A 24,538-nucleotide genomic window follows, 5' to 3' on the forward strand; every position below is an offset into this window, starting at 1 on the left:
CATTGCAAAAGGAAACAAACCATACATAAACCAGTCCTGCTCCAACAGGAACAGTTCTGCCTAAACTTCTCGGTCCCATCCCCTATGAGTGGGAACACAAGCAACCACAGACTGGTTGCATCCATGTTGGGATTTGTTAGTGATATGTAGCATGAGTCTTTGGCACAACTTGCTTGGGACCCATGCCAACCAAGCTGGAAACAGTATACAGAAGCACTTCCATGTGCCATCTCTGCAGGGATATTGATCTCCATTGATTAACCATAAATTTCCCTCTGCTATCTATTTTTCAATGAGGATATAAGAACTGGTAAGCTTGAATAACAAAGGTTGATATAGGAATCTACCTAATGACACAGATATGGATGAGTCTTGATATGACTTTGCATAGGAACAGAGAAGAAAATGGCACTAAAGCCAAAGAAGGAAAGAACCACTTTGATTTAGCCTTATTTGTTCCCTGAACTTTGCACTCCTTTTAGATTAAAGGAAACAATTATAGAGGGTCATGAATTTAAAGGACTTTCCATAAGGAAAACATACTGTTTGGCAAGTGTGAACAGATTTGGTATCCTTTCTCTGTGCTTTTGGGAAAATTGTACTGCAAGAATTAGCTTCTTGTATCCATTCTTGACTTCGATAACCTTTAGGGAAGTTTAGAATGGTTATAGTCAGAAGTTTATCATTTTCCTCCCCCAAAGGGAAAATGGAATGTAAAAAATGAAGTTACAAAAAATTGAATAATCATGTTTTCCGACTGAATATTAAAAACTGTTTTAAAAAAGCCATCACTAAAAGTTGATCATATCTGTGCTTGGGCAATTGTCTTCCATTTAACTATGTAAATCGATGCATTGATTTGAAAGACAGCTATTGCCTTGTAGACTCTACTTGTTCACACATTTCTCTGGCTGTATTAATACTCTAGGCCCTCATTGAAAATGTTGTAAAAAACATCTGGATACAGTTATTTATTGCTCGCTATTACCTCCAAAAGTAGAATTTTACCCAAGTAAATGGGAGACCAATGTAGTAATATTCTTACTCCACATTTTATTGCATTTGTTTGGATTCCAAAATCTTCTTGCTGCAAGACACTTAAGTAATTACGTTAATGCCTCCAAAATCTACCTGCTGCCAGAAACTAAAGTATTTACGTGAAGTTATATCCAATCATTGACTGCATTTATTTTAAGTTTTGTGGTAGTACTGTAATATTGATGCTGTGCATTTTTGACACTATTGCAGCCCTCTCAAAAAATAAAAACATGCTTTTACAGCAATATATACAGCATTTCTGCTGTTTCTGCACTAAATAACCAGTGTTAATTTCTACTATTTTATGGTATTTAATGTATCCACCTCAAAAAAGTACAATGTGAAATTGCCTTGTTGAAATTCGAAAGCTTGACCTTAAGAGCACTGCTGTCAGTAGTGAGCATTCGGTAAAATAATTAGATTCTCTGAAACCTAGTTAGTCTGAATTTCCGACTTTGTCCTCTTAACAATTTCACTTCATAAATGTAAAATATGTGGTGATCTATTTATGGGAATATTTACTAACTACCCTCAAATTTGCTAGTCTGAATGTGTAAGTTGAACATCTGAAAAATCTGAAAAGTTGCTTTTTTTAGTGTGGTCACACCCATTTATGCTTTTGGGCCCATGCTGCTTATTTTTAAACTCTGCATACTGGGGCGCTATAATCCACTGTCTCCAGTGTATGTGCGTTGACCTCTAAAACATGGTAAAATTGTCTAACTCCTATTTGGCATATTTAACGTCTCAGTAAGGCAAAAGAATGTGGTGCAAGAAATACACTAATGGCAGGGAAAAGTTAAAAGTCACATATAGACTGTAGCACATGCTGTGACTTCCACTAAGCTGATAAAGAAAACATGGCTTCAGGCCTACCTGTGTAGCCTCACTCCTGTGGCTTTTACAGCTCTAGGTGACCCTGTCAAAATAAACCTTTTTGACAGGAAAGGATCATACTTTTAAATAGCGATTAATTCACGTGTAAGTAGTCGGCCGTTTAGCCCACAAGGTAGGGTGCCTAATATTTAAAAGTGGGACATACAAGAATTAATAACATTGTGTAGATACCCTGACTAGCCCCAAAAAGCCGTTTTCACTGTAAAGGACTCTAACTGTCCTACAAGAAAAACTAAGAATACAATTTTAATCCTGCTTTCTCCATTTTGGGACACATTTTGGGGGTAATTCAAACATTATTTAAACAGTATTTTAAATGTTCATTAAAAATACATGTCAATGGAGAAGTCGGATTTGTAATACATTTACACATATATTTAGAAAAAGTGACTTTTAAAACGTTACACTTTACTTCCCTAAACCTCTAGTAGACTAATTAGCATTAGGCTGTTGGCAGGTAGCCCTGATGGTGCTTCCCCTTAATGAGGTGTGTAAACTATGCCCAGAGCAGGAAAATGGCTTAGGCCTTTTGTTAGAACCTAGTTAGTCTGAATGTCCGACTTTGTCCTCTTAACAATTTCACTTCATAAATGTAAAATATGTGGTGATCTATTTATGGGAATATTTACTAACTACCCTCAAATTTACTAGTCTGAATGTGTAAGTTGAACATCTGATAATTCAAACATTATTTAAACACTATTTTAAATGTTCATTAAAAATACATGTCAATGGAGAAGTCGGATTTGTAATACATTTACACATATATTTAGAAAAGGTGACTTTTAAAACGTTACACTTTACTTCCCTAAACCTCTAGGTGGCTAATTAGCATTAGGCTGTTGGCAGAGAGCCCTGATGGTGCTTCCCCTTAATGAGGTGTGTAAACTATGCCCAGAGCAGGAAAATGGCTTAGGCCTTTTGATAGAAATGGGGTTTCTGGTTGGCCAGGGTATGCACCTAAGCCAGGTAGAAACTGCCACTCTAATCAGGGTAAGGGAGTTACACACACAAGATAACCCCTGCTCAGTGCTTTAAATGGGCCGGTACTCACCGGTACTGAGTCCCGGCACTTCTTCATTTTCTCCCCTTGAGTACTGGCACTTTTTTCTAGAAGAAAGAGAGTACCGATACTCATGGGGATCTGACTTTAACCGAGGCAGCGAGCTCCCTTTATCCCTCAAGTTATACTACGGCAGCACCTTTCAAGCACTGCACGGAATCAATCAATGGAGCTCATCACCAGGACCCAGTGTGAGCAGCTTTGTAAATCAGAGCAGGGGTGTGTCTGCTGAGTCATTTGCTCATCCAAAGATCTTTCACAGTGGGCGCTAAGAGGGGGCTGTACAATCTAATGGGTGGCGGTGGGAGGCACTTTTCAGGACATAACAAAAGAACGTATGGGAAGGCTTTTACAGTCGCCATGCATCTGAATTGCTTTCTTGCACACTTCCACACTCGCTGATTCCTATTTCATCGACCTTGGACAGACCTTAAGACCAATCAAAAATGTGGAGATTCGCACCTGGTTCCCCAGTACAGACGTTGTCAGCTCTGGCCCTAACTCCGGTTTACAAATGTTCCAGGAGAGGCTTGTTTATTTATTTTATGCGTTTTTATAGAGCGCGGACTTTACGCGAAGGTGTCAGAGCGCTTCACAATAGGAACAGTAATGATACATGAGGAGAAAATTACAAGTGAACAAATTACAAAAGCAAACGTTAAGTTACATGACGTAAAAGTGACAATTGTGAGCAAACAAAATACAAGAGGTAGCAAACGATACATTACAGGAGGAAAAAGTGATATGTGTGCAGGTTACAAAAGCATACAAAGTACAAGTAGAGGTATAGTACTGCAATAAATGGCAGAGACTCCAGCACAAGAACAAACGTTACATGAGGCAATGGTGGCACTTGTGCAAGTATCTAAAGCAAACAAAATGTACCAGTACTGGACAGATGGCTCAGTGGGCTGTAGGCCACCGGTTCGATTTAGGCAGGCTGAAGCAGCATGTAATCCTTAGGCGGTTGATAAAATGCAAGCAGATTTCGTGCATACAACCTTGGCACGGTCAAAAAAGCTAACCCCGCCCCTTGTTCCCCCTTAGCCCTGCCCTAAACTCCGCCCATTGCTCCTTTTGGTGAGTACCTGCACTTATTTTTTTCCATTTAAAGCACTGCCCCTGCTCACCCCCTTGATAGCTTGGCAAAGAAGTCAGGCTTATCCCAGAGGCAATGTGTAAAGCGTTTGTGCAAAAAAACACATACACACACCAGTGACACGCTAGGGACACCACAAACAGAGACTCCACACAAGATTACATAAAAATATCCTTTGTATCATACATAAAACACATTAGATCACAATCCCATAAATCACTGTGCCACTTGGCACCTGTCATAAAAATGCATATAAAACACATTAGACAACAATCCCATAAATCACTGTGCCATTAGGCACTTGTTCTAAAAATGCATGAAAAAACAGAGTTCATCAATCACCTTGCCAACCAGGCAATTGTCATCATATCACAGGTAGGGCGATAAAGACACATATACTGCCTCTGTCATAAGCACATATCATGCCTAACAACAAAGTTAGTGCAAACCGTAAATACTTCTAGGTTGCACCAGTCATAAAACCTCATAAAGCAGAATTGTTACACGTGTAAATGCAATACTTTATATGATACTCGTTATATGGTTATTATAGGGCAAAAAAAGAAATGCATGCGTCTTCATGTCAGGGCATACAATGCAGATCAATGCAGTAACTTACATGAATTGGTGTACTACTCTCCAACATTTAACAGCCTCAGAAGCACCTGGGCCTCTGTAAACTTGTAAACTTGTAAACTTGGGGATTTATAGAGCGCAGTTGTTGCCCATGGGCGTCCAAGCGCTAGGGAAAACGTAGACCTACAGTGCACATGGAGAGGAGAGAAAGATAGCGGAGTTTAGCAAACAGATACGAAGAGATGAGTCTTCAGTTGTTTGCGGAAAGTATTAAGGTTCTGGATGGCTCTAAGATGCAGTGGTAGGGCATTCCAAGCCTTCGCTGCGTTGTACATGAACGTTCTTCCGCCTGTTCTGGATCTCTTTATTCTTAGGACGACTGCCAAGAAGGTCTGGCTAGAGCGGAGATTCCGTTTCGGGATGTACTGACAGATCAGGTTACGGGTGATGATAGGACCCATGTTCCAGAAGGCTTGGTGGGCTATACATATCGCCTTGAATAGAACCCTTTGTCGGACCGGTAACCAATGAAGGCTTATTAAGCCGGTCCTAACTTAGTGTCTGTGAGGGATTTTAAGTAAAAGGCGAGCAGCGCTGTTCTGAACAGTTTGCAGCCTACGAAGGGTATATTCAGGTGCACCCAGTTAGAGTGCGTTGTTAAAATCGAGCCGGGAGTGGATGAGTCCTTGGATGGCTGCCTGTTTGGCTTCCAGGGGGAGGATGGGGAAGATTTTGTTTAATACCCTCAGAATGGAAAAGCAAGTAGCTGAAAGCTTAGTGGCTTGAGTACTGAAGGAGAGTGTGCTGTCCAGCCATACCCCAAGACTTTTGATTGCGTTTTTAGGGGTTGGCGGCGGACCTAGGCTGGGGGGCCAAAGGGGAAGGGGGAGTGCCGGTTCTGAGGGTCCTAGGAGCATTAGCTCGGTTTTGTCTCCGTTCAGTTTCAGGGCTGATGCCGTCATCCAGCTCCTCACTTCCTCTAGGCATTCTCTGAGCCCGCCTGTCGCTGTTCGGGATGACTCTTGCGCCAGTGAGACCACCAGTTGTGTGTCGTCCGCATATGAGATGATTTTAACTCCAAAAGGGCGGACGACACTGGCCAGTGGCCTCATGTATAGGTTGAACAAGGCCGGGCTCAGAGAGGAGCCCTGAGGAACTCCACAATTTAGGGGTCTACTGGAGGAAGCTGAGTCGCCGTCAAAAACCCTGAAAGACCTGTACCTCAGAAAGGACTCAAACCAGGCCCAGGCTCCATCCATGATCCCCACACTAGACAGGCGGCTTAGTAAGGTGTCATGACACACAGTGTCGAAAGCCGCGCTTAGATCAAGGAGGATCACTGCCACTGATCCTCCCTGATCCAAGATTTTTCTCGCTTCCTCTACGACCATGAGAAGGGCGGTCTCTGTCCCGTGCTTGGGTCTGAAACCCGTCTGAGTGGGATCCAGTATATGGTGATCCTCTAAATAGGACACCAGCTGTTGGTTCACATATTTCTCCAAAACCTTGCTCAGCCATGGGAGAAGAGAAATAGGACGATAGTTCGCCAGATCAGACGGGTCCAAATTGGGTTTTTTGATCAGAGACCTGACCATGGCCTGTTTCCACTCGGGTGGGACAGTGCCGGAGGAGATGGAGGAGTTTAGAACCTCTCTGATGACGGGCAAGGTAGTGTGGGATGCTGCCATTAAGATGTCAGGAGGGGCAGGATCGGACGGGGAACCTGATTTAACACTGAGGGCCAGTGATTCTAAAGTGGAGAGATCTAACGGGGGGAAATGAGTTAGTTTGTGGGGGGTAAGGGGAGGCGGCGGGCTGGAGGGGTAGTTAGGTTGGGTAGGCGGGTCGGCGTTTAGAGGAGAAAAAGCTGAATAGATTTTGTTTATTTTCTGGTAGAAGAAATCGGCGATGTCATCACACTGGGTGACCGATTTCTCGACATACACTGCTGGGGCTGGGTTAGTTAGCTTTTTAATGATTTGAAAGATCTCTTTAGGTTTAGATCTAGCATTCAGGATATTTTCTGCGAAGAACGCCGATTGTGCTGTTTTTATTTGGGATTTGTACTCGTTTAAAGTTTCACGGTACCGAATTTTGTTATCCACTGATTTGTCTGAGCGCCAGCGTCTTTCCGCTCTTCTACAGAGACGCTTTTTTTCTCTGAGGGATTGGGTGTACCACGGGGCGCTTTTCTGAGGCCGCTTCAGTACAGTCTTGCTCATTGGGAGCGTGCAGTCAAGAGTTTGGGAGATCCAGTTGGTATATGCCTGGTTTGCTAAGGCGGGATCATCCTGGAGTTCTGGTAATGAGCTGGCCAGTTTTGTGCACCACTTATCCACCTCAAGGCGCGCCCAGGCCCGCCTAAGTTTGGTAGTGGGAGCCGGAGGAGAGGGTTTAAGTGTGGTCCATTTAAAGGGGATTAAAAAATGGTCCGTCCATGGTAGGGTGATACCTGGGTCCACTGTGATCTCAAGGCAGTTTGAGAAAATTGGGTCTAATAAATGACCTTTTTCGTGAGTGGGGGTGGGGACGCGTTGAGTCAGTTGTAGAGCTGCTAGGTCATCTAGTAGGATAGCAGCTGGATGATCAGAGGGGGAGTCGAAGTGTAGGTTCAGGTCACCTAACACAGTGTAACTCGAGGAGGTGCTGGCTCTACTGGCTGCATTCGAAGGAAGGGATAGGAGGAATTGCTTCGGAAGGCCGGGTGGACGATAAATGAGAGTGCCTGAGAAGCAGATGTTAGGTGAGAGGTTGATGTTAAATCCCATACTCTCGCAGTCCGCGATGGTCTCCGGGGAGAGGCGACAGAGGTATTGCTCCTTAGAAATGATGGCAAGGCCTCCTCCTCTCCCTTTTGGCCGGTCTTGCCGAGTTATTTGATATCCGGTGGGGAGGGACTCAACTATCGCTGGATTGGATTCACTGGTAAGCCAGGTTTCCGTAAGGAAAAGCAGGTCCGGAGTATGCTCTTCTATCAATATGGCCATTTCTGTGCTGTGTTTGGGCAGCGAACGGCAATTTAGCAGGAGCATTTTGAAATCCTGGGTAGCTGTTGTGCGCAGGTAAGATTTGAGAGGCGCAGAACAGGTAGGGCAGATAGAAGGAAGGTCTATGGCTTGGAGGGAGTGCCAAGGGCATGAGGTAACCGAGGGCCTTAGTTGATAAAGGCATTCTGAGGAGTAGCGTATAAGTGCTGGCTGTTGGGGGGCAAGGGGGGTGGCCCGAGGCCCGATCTCGGCGCGGACGAGCGCAGACGAGCTTGCCTTATGCGCGCCTTCGGCGCGCATTCGTCGCGCCCGCTGCGCTCGTCCGCTGCGCTTCTTGTATATGCACATACTTATGGTCTGGGATTTCCTAGAGGGCGTGGCCTCGGAGTGGGCGTGTCCTGCACCGGGCGGGGAGAGTGGGCTTTCGACAGAGAAGTCCCTGTGGCCTTCCCAGCGCTCGTTTTTGTGAGGGACAGGTGCCTGCACACAGTAATCGTGTGTAGGAGTCAGGGAGAATGTGAAGTAAAAAAAATTACAATTTTCGGTTTTAAAAGCAGCAAAAGCGTGAACACAAAGCAATCTCCCGGCTGTGCCTCAGGAGGAATACAGTTACCGGTGCACTCGCGACTCAGCGCGCTATTTATGCGTACTAATTAGGGGGCGTGGCCTCGGAGTGGGCGTGTCCTGCACCGGGCGGGGAGAGTGGGCTTTCGACAGAGAAGTCCCTGTGGCCTTCCCAGCGCTCGTTTTTGTGAGGGACAGGTGCCTGCACACAGTAATCGTGTGTAGGAGTCAGGGAGAATGTGAAGTTAAAAAAATTACAATTTTCGGTTTTAAAAGCAGCAAAAGCGTGAACACAAAGCAATCTCCCGGCTGTGCCTCAGGAGGAATACAGTTGGCTTTTAGGCTTGTTATCGTAAAAGCTCACTGCCAAGCAGGCAGACACAGAACTTAGGCAGCAGAAACCCCTCTGTGCCTACTGCAAGCACTGCTGTAATTAGCAGCAGATCCCGAAGAGGCTCCAACCTGTCTACTCGAGGGGCCTTCGTCGAGGCCTCACCCTTGGATTGTCACCAGTGAACATACGTGCCCTCAAGTAATGTAAGGGCCCTCGGGCAGTACCGTAAGAATGATCACGACGCCTCCCAGCCGGCAAAGGGGAAGCGGAAGGTGTTACACTGCCATCCCTTGGGACTCCGCAGTGTTCCTTGGCCCTGCGAAGGCAGATGAGATAGGGCACACAGAGCGCTCCTCCTCTTTGCTGGCGGGTCACGGAGCTTAGTCTCCATCGGCTTCCCTCTACCCTTCTGGTCTCTGGCGAGGGCTGGGCCCTCCCCTCCTTTAAGTTGGAGTTGAGAAGCAATGTGGGGGGACTCCCACCTGGGATATCCTCCTCCCTTTGCGGCTCCCTCATTGCCTATGCAACTGGCTGGGGCTGCGTTGATGACCCCACCCGTTTTCCTTGGCTCTGGGGCAGGCAGGGCAGGGTTGGTCTCCTTCTACTGGGTGCGGACGGATTTTGGCAGCTTGCCTCTCATTGCCAGGCACTTCGTGGCACGCTCAGCAGATGAGAGGCAGGGCTGCCTCCATGGGCCTTCTGCTTTACGAAGGGACACACCTACAAATTTAAGCACTCTACACGCACTTATTGTGGAAAAGGGGAATGGACTTTCTGCGTCAGGAAGCACTTCCTATCAGCAAAGAGCTCTCCATTGGCTCTAGCCTAGGAAGTAAAGTGCTATGTTCTTAGTACGTACTCCCCCCATGCTGGCTCCAAGGTAAAGTGCCCCTCACACACAGTTCAAAGTGAAATGGTAAAGAACAGTCCAGCCCTTCTCTCCGGCTCCAGCCAGGAGCAGCAACTGCAGGCCATCCCACCCCACACACACATAGGTGCAGCGCTCCTCATACAGTTCCAACCCTCCTTCCAGGCAGGTTACTTTCAGATCCAGCCAGGATCTTTCTTGAAGTCTTTTGCATCCTTGAGACTTGCAACAGGATGCCAGCACACACTAGCCCTGTGAGATTCTTCACAAACAGGATATCAAAGCAGGGAAAAAAAGAGTCAGTCCTTTTCCTCCACCACAGACAGAAGCAGCAACTGCAGGCCAACCCACTCCTCACACAGAAAAGGCAGCGCTCCTCACACAGTCCGTCCGCTCTGCTTCTTGGTAGGGTCCTCTTGTTCCTTGAAGTGATCTAAAATCCTGGGGTTTTAGGTGTAGTATTTGTAGTATTTATACCCAATTTTGTCATTGTTCTCTTTAGTGTTACGGTTTCTGAACTCAGTCCAGACCAATCCCAAACCAGTCCTGTCCTCCCTGGCGCAGCCTGACCACAGGGGGTGAGATAGCTTTGTGAAAAGGAGACACAGCCTATTCAGGTGCAAGCAAAACTCCTCCCACCACTCTAAATGCAGACTAGGTCTATTCAGCCCTGTGATGAGTCACCCAGGCAAGGCAGGGCACACCTCAACGCCCACAGTGACAGTCTAGAGTGAATGCACATCCCTGCGCCTGTCACTCAAACACCAGACGCTGAATGCATAAAGAGCCAGAGGCACACAGAATGGGAAATTAAGAAAATGCCCACTCTCTAAAAGTGGCATTTTCAAACACAGAATTTAAAAACCACCTTTAACAGAAGGTGTGTTAATAAATTCTGAGTTCCGAGAGCCTAAACTTCATTTTCCATTCTTGTCCCTATTGCAAGTTATACATGTAAAAATATTACAGTGCAACCCCAATGATAAGCCTATGAGCAGATAGCCTTTCAACAGTGAAAAACAAAATACACTGTATTTCACTATCAGGACATGTCACACACACCATTACATGTCCTACCTTTCTAAACACTGCACACTAGCCATGGGGGTACCTTGGGCCTACCTCAGGGGTGCCTTACATATAAGAAAAGGGAATGTTTGGGCCTGGCAAGCGGGTGCACTTTCCAAGGCAACATGGTAGTTTACAACTTCTCACACAGACACTACAAGGGTAGGTCTGAGACACACTGACAGGGCTACTCAGGAGGGTGGCACAACCAGTCCTGCAGGCCCACCAGTTGCATTTGATTTAGAGGCCCAGGCACACACCATGCACTTTACTAGGGACTTACCAGTAAATCAAATATGCTAATTGGGGAGAACCAAGTGCAATCACAATTTACACAGGGAGCACTTGCACTTTGATACTGATCAGCAGTAGCAAAGTGCCCAAAGCATCCAAGCCAGCAAAAACAAAATCCAAAACAGCATCAAAAATACAGGAGGTAGAGGTAAAAGTCAGGGGAAACCACGGCAAAGATGCCAAGTCTGAGGAGGAGCTTCGCGCGCAACCGTGATGGCCGCGTGAGCACAGGGCTCCCGGACCTTCGCCACCTCCGTCACTTATCCTGAATATTATCCTGGCTACGACGACGGGACGTTGAGGGCGCAAACCAGCTGATATAGTAGCTGTTTCCAGAATTTGGTTTGGACCCCGGGAACCAATTTTATGGAACTCTGAACTTTTGTGGCCTGCTCCTCGCAGCTGCCCCGGGCTCGAGTCACGGGTTTGCCGGGCAGTAATCGAACAACATCGGCCAGCCTGAACCTACCCTCTCCTCAAGACCTGACTTTCGGTTTCGCTTTTGGCCTTGAGTCCTCCCTGACTTGGGTTCGCTCCTGCTGCCCTGGGTTCACTCAACTCCGCCACTTCGCTCCTGTGCTGTGCTTGTACTTCACTGTCCGTGGTGTGGCGAGTGGTACCCTGTCTTTCTAGCGAACCCCTTTGGGTGACTTGATCGTAGCCATTTTAACCAGGTCTCAGGCTCCCTTCAGGGGTACAGCTTTCAAGATGGCCACCAAGCCCGAGCTCGAGAAGCGAAAGACCAAGTCTTCCCTCCGCGGGGGCTCCGTACAATCTAACGTCATGGACAGATACACTCTCCCCAAGGGTTCCCCCGGGGGGACGAGTAGACCCCCGGGAGATGCGGGAGATGAATTGATGACGGGGGAATGACTTGACTCTACGAGATGTCATGGGCGCCATTGCCGGCATGAAGACCTCTCTTGGCCAACAATACTAGTCGCTTGCCCACAAACTCGACACTGTCCCGATCGATGTTAATCTGATCAGGGCGGATTTGGCCAAGACCAATGGAAAGGTTAAATCCCTGGATTTGAAGACCTCCAGCCTTACGACGGATGTTTCCGATTTACAAGCGGAGGTTCGTAACTTACGATCCACACACAATTTCTTTTCTCGCCGGCTGGAAGATATCGAAAGCCGCGCACGACGGAACAGCGTTCGTATTGTGGGTGTCCCAGAAAAATCAGAGAACTTAACTGTTGACGTTCTCGTGGAAGACCTTATTGTGAACCATCTCGCACCCAAGGGCCTCAGCAAATTCTTTGCTGTGGAATGGGCACACAGGGTGCCGGGAGGTAAACCTAAGCAGGGAGCCACCCCGCGGCCCATAATCGCTAGGATTTTCAATTTCCGAGATAGGGACGCGATCCTGCAGGCGTCGCGCCTGGGTGGCCCCACGAACTTTGAAAACACTGCGGTGAGTTTTTACCCGGACTTCACCCAACAAGTGCAGAAACAACGGCTGGGGTTCCAAGGGGTGAAGAGACATTTGAGAGACAGGGACATGAAATACGCAATGCTTTTTCCGGCACGCCTACTTGTGGCGTATGGAGATCGGACATTCTTTTTTGATCACCCTGAGGCCGCAAGTGACTGGCTTGACACGCTGCCCGGGCGACAGGAGAACTCTGAACATCCCGAAGGAGCCCGGGGCGGCCCGTTGGAGCAGGAATGAGTGACGAACTTGGCTCACCGGACTACATATGGACATTTCAGCTGTGGTTTGATGCCTTCTAGATTCGTTTGCTGAATATGGTTCTCCAGGGGTGGCGGGGGGGCGAGTCTTCCTCCTCTGGGGTTCTTTTCGTAGACTAGCTTCATGTTGGGGCGACAGGCACACTGCAAGTTGGGGTGGCTTTTGAGTCTAACGCAGGGGTGCAGGGTTTGTGGTTCGGGTTCTGGGTGTGTGTTGGGGGGTGGACGGGGGGAAGTTGTTGTTGTTTAGTGTTCTTCAAGGCAATGTATTGTTGGGCTTATGGTCTAGGATGTCGCGTTCGTCGTGGGGTGGAGACAGCAATCGTTTTTGGGATGAGGGTAGGGGACTGAGATTATTATGTTGGAACGCCAATGGGTTGGGGGACAGGATAAAACGTGGAGTGGTGTTACAACTACTACGACGCCTTTCCCCTGATGTGGTGCTGCTGCAGGAGACGCACTTAATTGGAAACACATGCCATGCTATGAATAGACGGGGCTACCGTCTTCTGGCGCACTCTGGATTCACTTCTGGCTCTAGGGGGGTGGGTATCCTGGTCAGGGGCTCCCTCCCTCTGGAGGTTGACGATATTATCCTCGATGATAGGGGGCGGTATGCAGCCATTACGGGACGATGGGAGGGGAAAGTTATCACCCTGCTTTCTGTTTATGTCCCACCTGGCCTTCAGACTACGACTTTTGCCGATTTGGGAAGGATGATTCTGGGGTTCCCGGAGGGCCTCCTGGTGGTGGGTGGTGATTTTAACTCGGTAGTGCCTGGAACTTGTGACCGCCACCCTCCCAGGGAACTCGCGAAGTCTCAGACCTGGCTGGGTGGCCTCCTAGATACTCTGGGGTTGATGGATTGTTGGAGACTGCTCCACCCGGGGCAGTTGCAATACACATTTCACTCGGGTGCTCACGGTAGTCTCTCGAGACTCGACTACATACTGATGCCGGCTGCACAAGCCTCCTTCATTAGAGAGGTCAGACATTTGGCCAGGGGTATCTCGGACCACTCTCCTTTATGGTTAGTCATTGACACTGGGCTGGGAACAGAGGGCCGGGTGGCCCCAATTAACCCTTGGTATCTTCGTGACCCTAAGATCCGTGCAGAGTTGGTCAAATTGCTGGATCACCACTTCACGGAAAATGTGGGTTCTGTGTCATCCTCTGTTTCATTGTGGGAAGCATATAAGACTGTTATCCGGGGCCAGGCACTGTCGTTAATCAATAGTGTTAAGAAACGAAAGCACGAAGCGGTTGTTCGCCTTGAGAATGAAATAACCGACTTGGAAAGGGATGTGGAGTTGGGGGTCACCCAGGACAAGCTCCACCTCCTTAATCTTAAACAACTTGATTATAGAGCACTGGTTACTGATGCCGCCAAAGTAATGGGCAGAAAACAACAGGGGCGTTTGTATGATGTGGGTGATAAGGCAGGTAAGTTGATTGCTTGGTTGGACAAGAAAGAGAGGGCTAGTCGTGTGGTTCCGTTGATTGAGAGAATGGATGGAGTGAGAATAACTGATCCCACGGAGATTGTGGAGTGTTTCTAGGAATACTTCCAGACCGTATACTCCTCCGTATCGGACAGGCCGGAGCAGGATTCCCATTTGCTTCTACGAGATATAGCGTTACCCCGCTTGCCTGAGTCAGATAGGGAACTCATGGACGCAATGCTTTCCGTCGAGGAGGTGGCGGTCGCCATCCACTCAGTGCGGTCGGGAAAGGCTATGGGCCCTAACGGGTTCCCCATTGAGCTCTACAAATTGCTGCCGGACACAATAGCGCCGCATCTTTGGTCGATGTTTTTAGAGTTGCTAGAAGCGGATTCCCTCCCTCCTGACCAAAGACTGGCGTCAATTGTCGTGATTCACAAGGAGGGGAAGCCGCGAGACCGTTGTGCTTCGTACAGACCCATATCGCTCTTAAACGCTGAGCCCAAGATCCTTGCCAAGGTACTTGCAAATCGCCTGATAACTGTAATTGGCGACCTGATCCATCCGGACCAATCCGGTTTCATTCCGCACCGAAACACAGCGTTGAACCTACGGCGCTTGCATGGCGTCCTTGCTGTATCTAACATCGCCTCGGAAGTCGTTGATAGTGTTATTTGACGTGTTAAACTCCTTCTGGAAAAATTCCGGCCTTGTCATTAACTGGTCCAAGTCCTGTGTCTAAGTCCTCTCGGGCGACTCTCCTCTTTTGCCACGTGGGTGCCCCATACAGGTGCTGCAGACAGGGTTTAAATACTTGGGGGTCTTTGTCTCCCTAGATCCTGTTGTCCTCTATGAACGTAACTTGCTACCCCCGCTTCGGCGCCTTAGGTCCGATGTCGAGGCATGGCGCAGGCTTCCGCTGTCCCCTCTCAGCCGGGCGGTGTTTTTTAAGATGATGTCACTTCCCCGGTTCTTATATGCGTTACAGAATACGTTCGACACTATCCCAGCAAGCTATTTCCGAGAGGTGGAAAGTCTGCAAAGACAACTGATATGGGGTGGGCGCCCCCGTATTGCCCTTGCTAAATTGACGCTCCCATGGTACGACGGAGGAATTGCACTTCCTGACGTTCGATGCTATTATTGGGCCTCCCAGTTAGGAGCGATTAATCATGGTACCTATGGTCCTACACCAAATCCGGCGTTTGAAATGGATAAGTGGCTGGTGCCTGGCGGGGACTACAATAGGGCGCTCTATGCAAGTTCTGCTGGGAAGATGCTCACGGGTCCGACCAAGATAGCGGTGCAAGTATGGTATCGAGCCAATGCTGCATTGGGTTGGAAGGATAGGTTGACGCGGGTGACCCCACTTTATGCGTCTGAAAGACTCGGATCCCTGTGGAAGACGAAGGGCTTTGATAAGTGGGACGTGATAGGTATATGCAGGGTGAATGATGTGTGAACCAATGACAAAGTCAAGACATTTGAAGAGCTGAAGGTGGAGTATGATTTGAGTGATACAGAGTTTTTCCGTTACGCGCAGGTTCGGCACGCCCTGCTGTCGGTCTTTCCGTCGAGTGCCACTGTCCCGGAGGCATTCCCACTTGAAGATCGGATACTGGATGGGTACGTCCCTGATAGTACGATTATGCTAATCTACAAAAAATTGATAAATAACAGGGCCGATCTCCTCGGTCGTCTCAGAGAGACCTGGACCAGTGATGGTCTGGAGTTGGATGACGAAGACTGGCTGTCGGCGATATCCCCGCCGAAGGAGGTGGCGATTCCGGCCCGCCTTCGTTTTGTGCAGCTCAAGATTCTCCACCGGGTATACGTGACAGGTCCTCGCCTAGTTCACATGGGATTTTCCGTGGACGGGAAGTGTAGGCGCAGGTGTGGCCTCCTGGGTATCTTTCTCCACATACTCTGGGAGTGCCCGTTGGTGGATCGTTTCTGGAGGCGAGTGCATGAAGTTATGGGTGAAGTCACAGGTGTCGCATTGCTGCCTGAAGCTAGGAGATGCTTGCTGAATGTGTGGGAGCCGAATGACTGTGATGTGGCGCAAACTCAGTGGGTGACCCTGGGGAACATGATTGCCAAGAGAGATATAGCGCAGTTGTGGGGATCCCAGAGGCCGCCCATTGTTCTGGCATGGAAGGAAAATATGGACTGGTGCATGTTTAGGGAGAAGACGGTCTATGTTGCACGTGGCAGGCCTCGCAAATGGGGTAAAGTCTGGAGCCAGTGGAACTCCTACCGAGGTGACATATGCACGCCTCCCTTCACGGATGTGGTGACTTCCCCTCCTTCCCCCTAACCCGACGTTTCTGCCTTTGTTTCATATTAAATGTCTCCTGACTTGAGTTTCCCTCTCCCTCCTCCCTCCGGTGCTGTTGCGAAGTGTATCTAACTAATATGCCTTCCTCCCTCGCGGAGCACTTCAACACTTGACCGATTGTATTGCCTTGTGTTCTTTTTTATTGTTTGTGTTTTCAATTTCAATAAAAATAAATTAAAAAAAAAAAGATGCCAAGTCTAACACTTTGCCAATGTTGGAATCATGGATAACCAATCATTGTCATAATTTATACAGTCAGCATATGCTCTTTAGCACTAATCAACAGTGGTAAAGTGCCTGGAATCCTATAGCCAACAAAAACAGAGTCAGAAAAATAGGAAGCAAAAGGCAACAAGTTTGGGGATAAAACTGTCAAAAAGGGTCAGGTCTAACACCTACTCACAGAAAGACCTGGGTGTGATTTATGTGACGATATCGGCTCAGAAAAGATAGCTGTGGAGAGTCCAGGAACTTCATTAACATGAAAAAGACCTGGGTAAATCCTGCTCATTTTTAGTTTTATGTAAAGGGAGACCTGGGAAGAGAAGCTTTTTGTTCTGTAGTCCCTCTGCAACCAGTTTGGCACCAGCACAGTGGGAGAGGGATCCCGCCCCAGAAACAATTTGGAATATCTGATGAGCAGAGTTCATCCCATTTCCCTATAAACACCCTTGGTTGGCACAAAATCTCCTTCAGGTGCAGAAAGACTCTGCCACGTTATATTTGTCCCAAAATAGTTCACTGTGGCATAATTTGCAGTATGGTAAACAGGAAAAGTGTAAATGATTGCCCCTGAGAACTCTTTCCTCACTGTTAAGGAAGTGTTTGGGAGTCACTGTCACCACTGGCTAGTAAATCCTACAAAACTGGCACCTGAGCCATGGGTCATCATAACACTCTCTGGACTTGCGGAAGAGCAGAAGAGGACTGGACATGCTGTTTTAGTCCTATGTGGAGACCTGGAGGGATAGTCCTGCTCCCAAATGTACCCATGACTAAGAATTAGACACCACAGGTCAGTTGGATAACCTCTTTTGTGGCTACAGAGACAAAACAAGCTGTAAGAGGGCTTTTCCCTAGGGTGCTCAGCTGACCAGTAGAAACGGGAACTAGACTGGACCCTCTAGTGGCCTCTGCTGGAGTGAGTAATGACTCCTAAGTGCTGTCCATAAGGTCCTGGGAGCCTTAGAAGTAACCAAGAGGAGCAGCTCCAGTAACTCTGAAAAGTTGGGACTTAAAACATTTTTGAACTTCAAAGACCTCTGGAGCATCAATGCAACCTCACAGCAAAGGTGACCAATTTAGAAGCTACTTCATCAGATACAGCTTCAGGCTTGCCCCACTGGGTGATTTTGAGTTCCATAAAAAAGACTAAGACTGAAGGTAGAAATCTTGAGTGGGCAAAAATGTGAAAAGTATCCACCCAAAGCAAGATCTTCAGCAGCCTTACAATTTGCATTTCTCCATCTCATACATTTTCCCGCCACAACAACCAGCTTCTGTAGAACATTGTCCAGTGGCTATCTGGCTTCAAGAGGTCTTTGTTGGGTATAGCCTGCAACCTCGCCCCGCTGAATGATTTCAACTTCCATTTCAGAGACTAAGTCAAAGGTTATGATCTTTGGGACAACCTGCTTGGTGTATCCTTCCCACACTCCATCACGGTCGACCTTAGATTGTGATTGAGGGGCATATGTATGAAAATCCCCGTTTGCGATTCTCAAATAGCGATTTTTTGAGAATCGCTATTTGAGAATTACAAACATCGATTTGTGTATAAAATCTAATTTTTGGCGATTTGTTAGTTTTCCTTAATTGCAATTTGCAAATTGCGCAATCGCAATTAAGGAATACTTTCCCATTCATTTCTATGGGCCAGGAGGCCTATAGGAATGAATGTGAAGTCATTCTCAATTTGCGATTCGCAATTTGAGAATCGCAAATTGAGAATAATTTCAAGGGTGCAAGGGTGTCATAAGGACACCCTGATGCACCCCTGAAATGAAGATGTGTGCGCATATGGCGCACATACATGCCCTAAGGGCATGTATGTGCGCCATATGGCACCTCCACAAATGCCAAAAAGTGCATTTGTGAAAGAAATCACAAATTACCACCAACTTGAAGTTGGTGGTAATTTGCGATTTCTTAAGGAGAAATCGCAAAAATTGAATGCTTGATGCACAGCATTTAAGGAATCGCAATTTGCGATTCCTTAAATGCTTATGCAAAATTAAGGAATCGCAAATTTTGTGATCTCTTAATTTTGCTATGCGATTTCCATCATATATACAGTTTTGCAAATTTTTAGTCGCAAACGCTGCTTTTTTGCGAATTGCAGCGTTTGCGACTAAAAATTGCTTTGATACATCTGCCCCTAAGTCCTGGTCAACTGCAAACAGTGACTACTGACTGGGGCTTTGCTTTTTCTTGGGGTTTTTTTGCCCAAATTCTTCACAAATGCATAATGTTTGTGGCATTTTCATTGTGTTGTGACTTTTTAACTGTTTACCTACTGCTAAATAATGTATATTTTTTGTAAGTTAATCCTGCCTTCTCTGTCCCATAGCTAACATGGGGTTGAGCCTGGCTGAAATACTGAAACCGTACTTTGCCTTAAAAGTTTGTGGCCAAAATCCTTTTTTTATTTTTTATGCAGAGTTTTATATAGCGCGAACTAGACCCGAACCGAATCAGGTATCAGAGCGCTTTACATAGCACCAGTTACGTTACATGAGGACACACTTTCATTTTAGGCATGGGGAGATTAAGTGATTTGCCCAGAATCACAGGAGGTTTTTTGGCGTCGTTACCGAGACTCGAACCCAGATCCCCAGGTGCGAGGTGGAGCGCCTTAGCCGTTGGCCAACCTCTCTCCTTGACCCTCATCAACTCCAATTAATAAGGCACTTTCTTGCGAGGGTTACTTTTGGGCAGTTGAACATTTTTAACATATTTTGGTTTAAAGTCAGGCTTACTCATTTACTCTAAAAGTAATCCTCTTTACACCTATTTGCTTCTGCCAGAATGCCTGTCGAAGTCTCATGTGCATTGAATCGGCGTAGGAACGTGGGATGATGACGGGAATTTATCACCTCAGAATTTTCAATTGGGGCATTCAGGGGGCTAAAGGCTGAGTGCCAGCTGGCCAAGATTGAATACTGTGGTGCATGGTAAAAACAATTCTAGGTTCTGCTGCTCAGAGGTCTCCCAGAGAAAAACAGAAAAGTTGCAACCAACACTATGTGTAAACCCATGTCAGAGAAGCACAGGTTGATAACTACAGGAAATGCTAGAAAACAAGTTGCAGGTTATTATTATGTTCACCAAGCAAAGAGTTAATTTGGAATTTGCAAATTTCAAACATGCGCCTGTTTAGAAATGATCTGGTTTATAGAACTTTATTATTAATAAACAAGCATCTAAATAGTATCTCTGCAGTGAGAAATTCACACTGGGTCATCTTATCAGTACTTGGAAGCATAGATCTGGAAAATTGAGTATGAAATATCGAGTAGCCACAAAATTGTGACCAAAATATTGAGGGCCACAGTATCGACAGATAAGTATGTTTATATTTTCTATACCTAGCTCCACATATATGTGGCGTTCCAATATATAGACCTTCATGATAGGTACATGCAAAGTTATGAATAGCAAATCTATATTTACCTATGTGCACTTACCTCTCAATGTTTTGATTTTCAATATTTTGGACTTGGTGTTGGGGTCATTCAATATTTTATACTCAGTATTCCGGACTAGAACTGTAATTGAATACCTCTTCAGTATGACTCTTCTTCAGAAGTGTCTGCTTTAGTTTTAGGGTCCAAGTAGAAGTAGCCAGCAGTGCCTTCACAGTATCAGAAGTTGTAAACTGTTAATTTTTAGAACCATTTATTTGTAATTACTTTACAACAAAACCCTGTAAATGTTTACCTTATATGAGGTCTTGACAATTTCTTGCAGGTTTCTGTAGCAAGTCACTAACAATTTGGGTTGCACTGGTGCTCGGTGTGCCTCCTCCAGAACTGTAGTCTCCCACACCCCGTGCAGCACACAAGCGAGTGACTAACAAGCTATGGGCATGTTGCACATCATACCCTATTCTGCATCACGCCGAGTGGGAAGACAGTGCTTACAACGCAGTCATTACATCGCAGTTCCTTTACAACGCGGTCCTTTACAATGCAAGTTATCAGATCGACTTGTTGTAGGGGGCGCACTAACCTAAGGAATAGTATAATTTACTATTCCAACACCTTCCCTACTGTTGCGCAGGCTGGAGTTGGAATATTAAATTATGCTATTCCTAAGTCCAGCGCGCTCCCTACAGCAAGTCGATCTAATGACTTGCGTTGTAAAGTCATCGCGTTCTAACCACGCCGTCGTTGTAACAACCGCGTTGTAAAGGATCGCAATGTAATTGCATGCAATGTAACATGCTATATTCTCCTGAGTGTAACTGTTTTTCAAGTAATGTGTTTTTCAGTTCTATGGGTAAGCCCTTAAGGCCCATGATAAATATACTGTTGCCAGCGGGGTGATGGTTTCTCGGTTCATGCCTGCAACTCACCTGGCAGGCCGATGAATATGCATGGATCAGGTCTGGGACTGGCACACAGCATGAACCAAGCAGACGCCCACCGGAAATATGATAGTTCCTAAATTAAACTTAGTAGGGCAGATTTACAAGCCACTTCCGACACTTTAGTGCCTCTACCGTGCGTCACTTTTTGTGACGCAGCGGCGCAATAAACAATGTGCCACGTTGCAGCCCATTTACATCATGAAGGATCTAGGGAGATGCGTCACGTTGTAAAGCTCTGTGCCACATTATACCTGCGTCAAGTATAATGTATGTAGGGTGGGCATTCCCATGCAAAAAGACATGTAGAACTGATGCAGTGAAATTTACAACATTTCACTGCGTCACTCTACGCCTTCACTGTGTCAAAATCCCCACGCCTGCTAAGACCAGGTTTAAGGAATGACGCAGGGCTTTTTGAATGGGACTCACCTATCTGTTGTGGCACACTGCAGGAGTTGCCTCACTTTCATGAGCATCTCCAGCAAGGTGTCGCTTTTGTGCCAACAGATGCGTCAGAATTCCTGACGCATCTGCTAATTCTTGAGCCATGGAGCACTGTGTTGTAAATACAGGGATCATGGTGGCTCAAGGACATTTGATTCAGAAAAGGGGGTGGTGATGAACAGAGTGTCTGAATTAAGCAGACCACTCTTACCCAGTCCAAAGATCCATCGCCGTTTTTTAGCTCACTGCACCATCCCAGCTCAGAACCTGGCTATATGCAAATTAGTCTGTTCCTGTCCCAGTGCATGATGGAAACAGGGCAAACCAAACTACCAAGCCAATTCTTATACTGGGAAGGAAACAAGCTTCCGGGGACCGGTTTCTGGCATTTCAGCCGTCGTCGGCCCGGCTTGCTTGAATCCTGATGGTGCAATGAGCAAGGGACTCACATCTGAGTATACCCTTCCACGCTTATGGTGGACAAAATGATTCAGAAAAGGGGGTGGTGATGAACAGAGTGTCTGAATTAAGCAGACCACTCTTACCCAGTCCAAAGATCAGGGCTTGATCCATCACCGTTTTTTAGCTCACTGCACCATCCCAGCTCAGAACCTGGCTATATGCAGATTAGTCTGTTCCTGTCCCAGTGCATGATGGGAACAGGGCAAACCAAACTACCAAACCAATTCTTATACTGGGAGGGAAACAAGCTTCCGGGGACCGGTTTCTGGCATTTCAGCCGTCGTCGGCCCGGCTTGCTTGAATCCTGATGGTGCAATGAGCAAGGGACTCACATCTGAGTATACCCTTCCACGCTTATGGTGGACAAAATGATTCAGAAAAGGGGGTGGTGATGAACAGAGTGTCTGAATTAAGCAGACCACTCTTACCCAGTCCAAAGATCAGGGTTTGATCCATCACCGTTTTTTAGCTCACTGCACCATCCCAGCTCAGAACCTGGCTATATGCAAATTAGTCTGTTCCTGTCCCAGTGCATGATGGGAACAGGGCAAACCAAACTACCAAGCCAATTCTTATACTGGGAAGGAAACAAGCTTCCGGGGACCGGTTTCTGGCATTTCAGCCGTCGTCGGCCCGGCTTGCTTGAATCCTGATGGTGCAATGAGCAAGGGACTCACATCTGAGTATACCCTTCCACGCTTGTGGTGGACAAAATTATTCAGAAAAGGGGGTGGTGATGAACAGAGTGTCTGAATTAAGCAGACCACTCTTACCCAGTCCAAAGATCAGGGCTTGATCCATCACCGTTTTTTAGCTCACTGCACCATCCCAGCTCAGAACCTGGCTATATGCAAATTAGTCTGTTCCTGTCCCAGTGCATGATGGGAACAGGGCAAACCAAACTACCAAGCCAATTCTTATACTGGGAAGGAAACAAGCTTCCGGGGACCAGTTTCTGCAATTTCAGCCGTCGTCAGCCCGGCTTGCTTGAATCCTGATGGTGCAATGAGCAAGGGACTCACATCTGAGTATACCCTTCTACGCTTGTGGTGGACAAAATGATTCAGAAAAGGGGGTGGTGATGAACAGAGTGTCTGAATTAAGCAGACCACTCTTACCCCGTCCAAAGATCAGGGCTTGATCCATCACCGTTTTTTAGCTCACTGCACCATCCCAGCTCAGAACCTGGCTATATGCAAATTAGTCTGTTCCTGTCCCAGTGCATGATGGGAACAGGGCAAACCAAACTACCAAGCCAATTCTTATACTGTAGTGTAGTTCCTATCTTCCCAATAGGCTCTGCGCATTGGAATAATACCTACAGCAGTAAAGGCCTAGGCCAGACGTTAACATGGTCTACTACTGTCGATACTAGACTTAAGTTTTGGGTTTGCCAGCGTAGCTCAGAGTTCGCTAGAAACTTTCTCGAATGTTCAGGAAAAAATTAACTCCCCTGATTAGACAAGAAGGGATTTAGTTTCTGACAACCATAGAACATGACAACTTTGCTCTCCCCTAATCAAGAGTGTATCTCCAGAGTCGTGTGAGCACAAGGCAATTATTTTACTCAGTCAGTACGTGCATTCTTAGTCTCATCAGATTGTAGAGAAAAGGAGGAGACGGGCGTGTTCAATAAAAAGGTGTTATTTATTGATCAGTCTCTTTTCTCATACAAGAGAAATGGATCGATATTATTGCAATACTTATAGTTAAGTAAAGTGCATACATTAAAAGCAATAGTATAAAATAATACTGTAAAAACATTGATATGGTTTCTGAGCCATATGATGTTTAAAATGATTAAAATATTTTTACATACACATATACATTTGACTAAACGTACTCAACTGGTGTTTCTAAATACGCCTACCCCGTGTACCTGACCTAAGTCTAATGCGTGGGCGGGAATAGAAAGTTACAGTTTAAGTTAAGTTTGTTTTTGCCAAGTGAATAACTAAAGAATTCTCTGTGAGGGGTTATTCAGTTCTGTACCTGGAAGTTAGGATGAATGAGGAATGGTATCTCTTTCTCTGGTCTCGATATTCCAGGCTGCCTGCGAGGGCTGCCCGAAAGCGCCGGTGCTGGGTCTCTCGGTAGGAGATAGCAGCGCGTCTCTCAGCGCGTCAGGAAGGCGGGGCTGCTGCCAGCGGGGTCTGCTCTGCTTCTGGGCTTCGGCAAGTATGGCTGCTCCGTCTTGTCACCACGCGTGTGTTTGCATAGGGCAAGATCGGCAATATTTATACCTTAAAGGTGCCGAGATTGACGTAAGGATGGACATAGATACGTCAATAAAGATGTCATACGACTTGCTCGTTAGCACATTCTTTTACTGAAGTTCTCTGTGAAATCAAAACAATGGCCGCACGGATTTTCCAGGTTGTCATAAGTTTGATTTGTTATGAGAACGTCGTATGCCTTATCAGGGGCTGGAGGAATGTCGCTTGTCTAATTAGATCTCAAGCGTTATGACCTAATCAGATAACACGTTCCTGTGCCGTAGTGTGACTGCATCAGATAACGGTATCTGCATCATGGGGGCTTTTCTTGCCTCATGGGCTGACTGTTAGTTAACTTGATAGTTAGTTTAACCAGAATAGGGTCTGGAATAGGGGGATTGATTCAGAACCTATAGGAATACATGACACCCACTCCACGCTAACTATGGTCATATTTACTAATCTATGCATAGTATAACATAGTACAACATACTATAGAGTATAGTGTATACCTCACCACCCCAAAATACATAAATGCATTTTGAAATTTTCAAATATA

The sequence above is a fragment of the Lissotriton helveticus genome, chromosome 8 (assembly GCF_964261635.1).
Source record: "Lissotriton helveticus chromosome 8, aLisHel1.1, whole genome shotgun sequence".
NCBI lineage: Eukaryota > Metazoa > Chordata > Amphibia > Caudata > Salamandridae > Lissotriton > Lissotriton helveticus.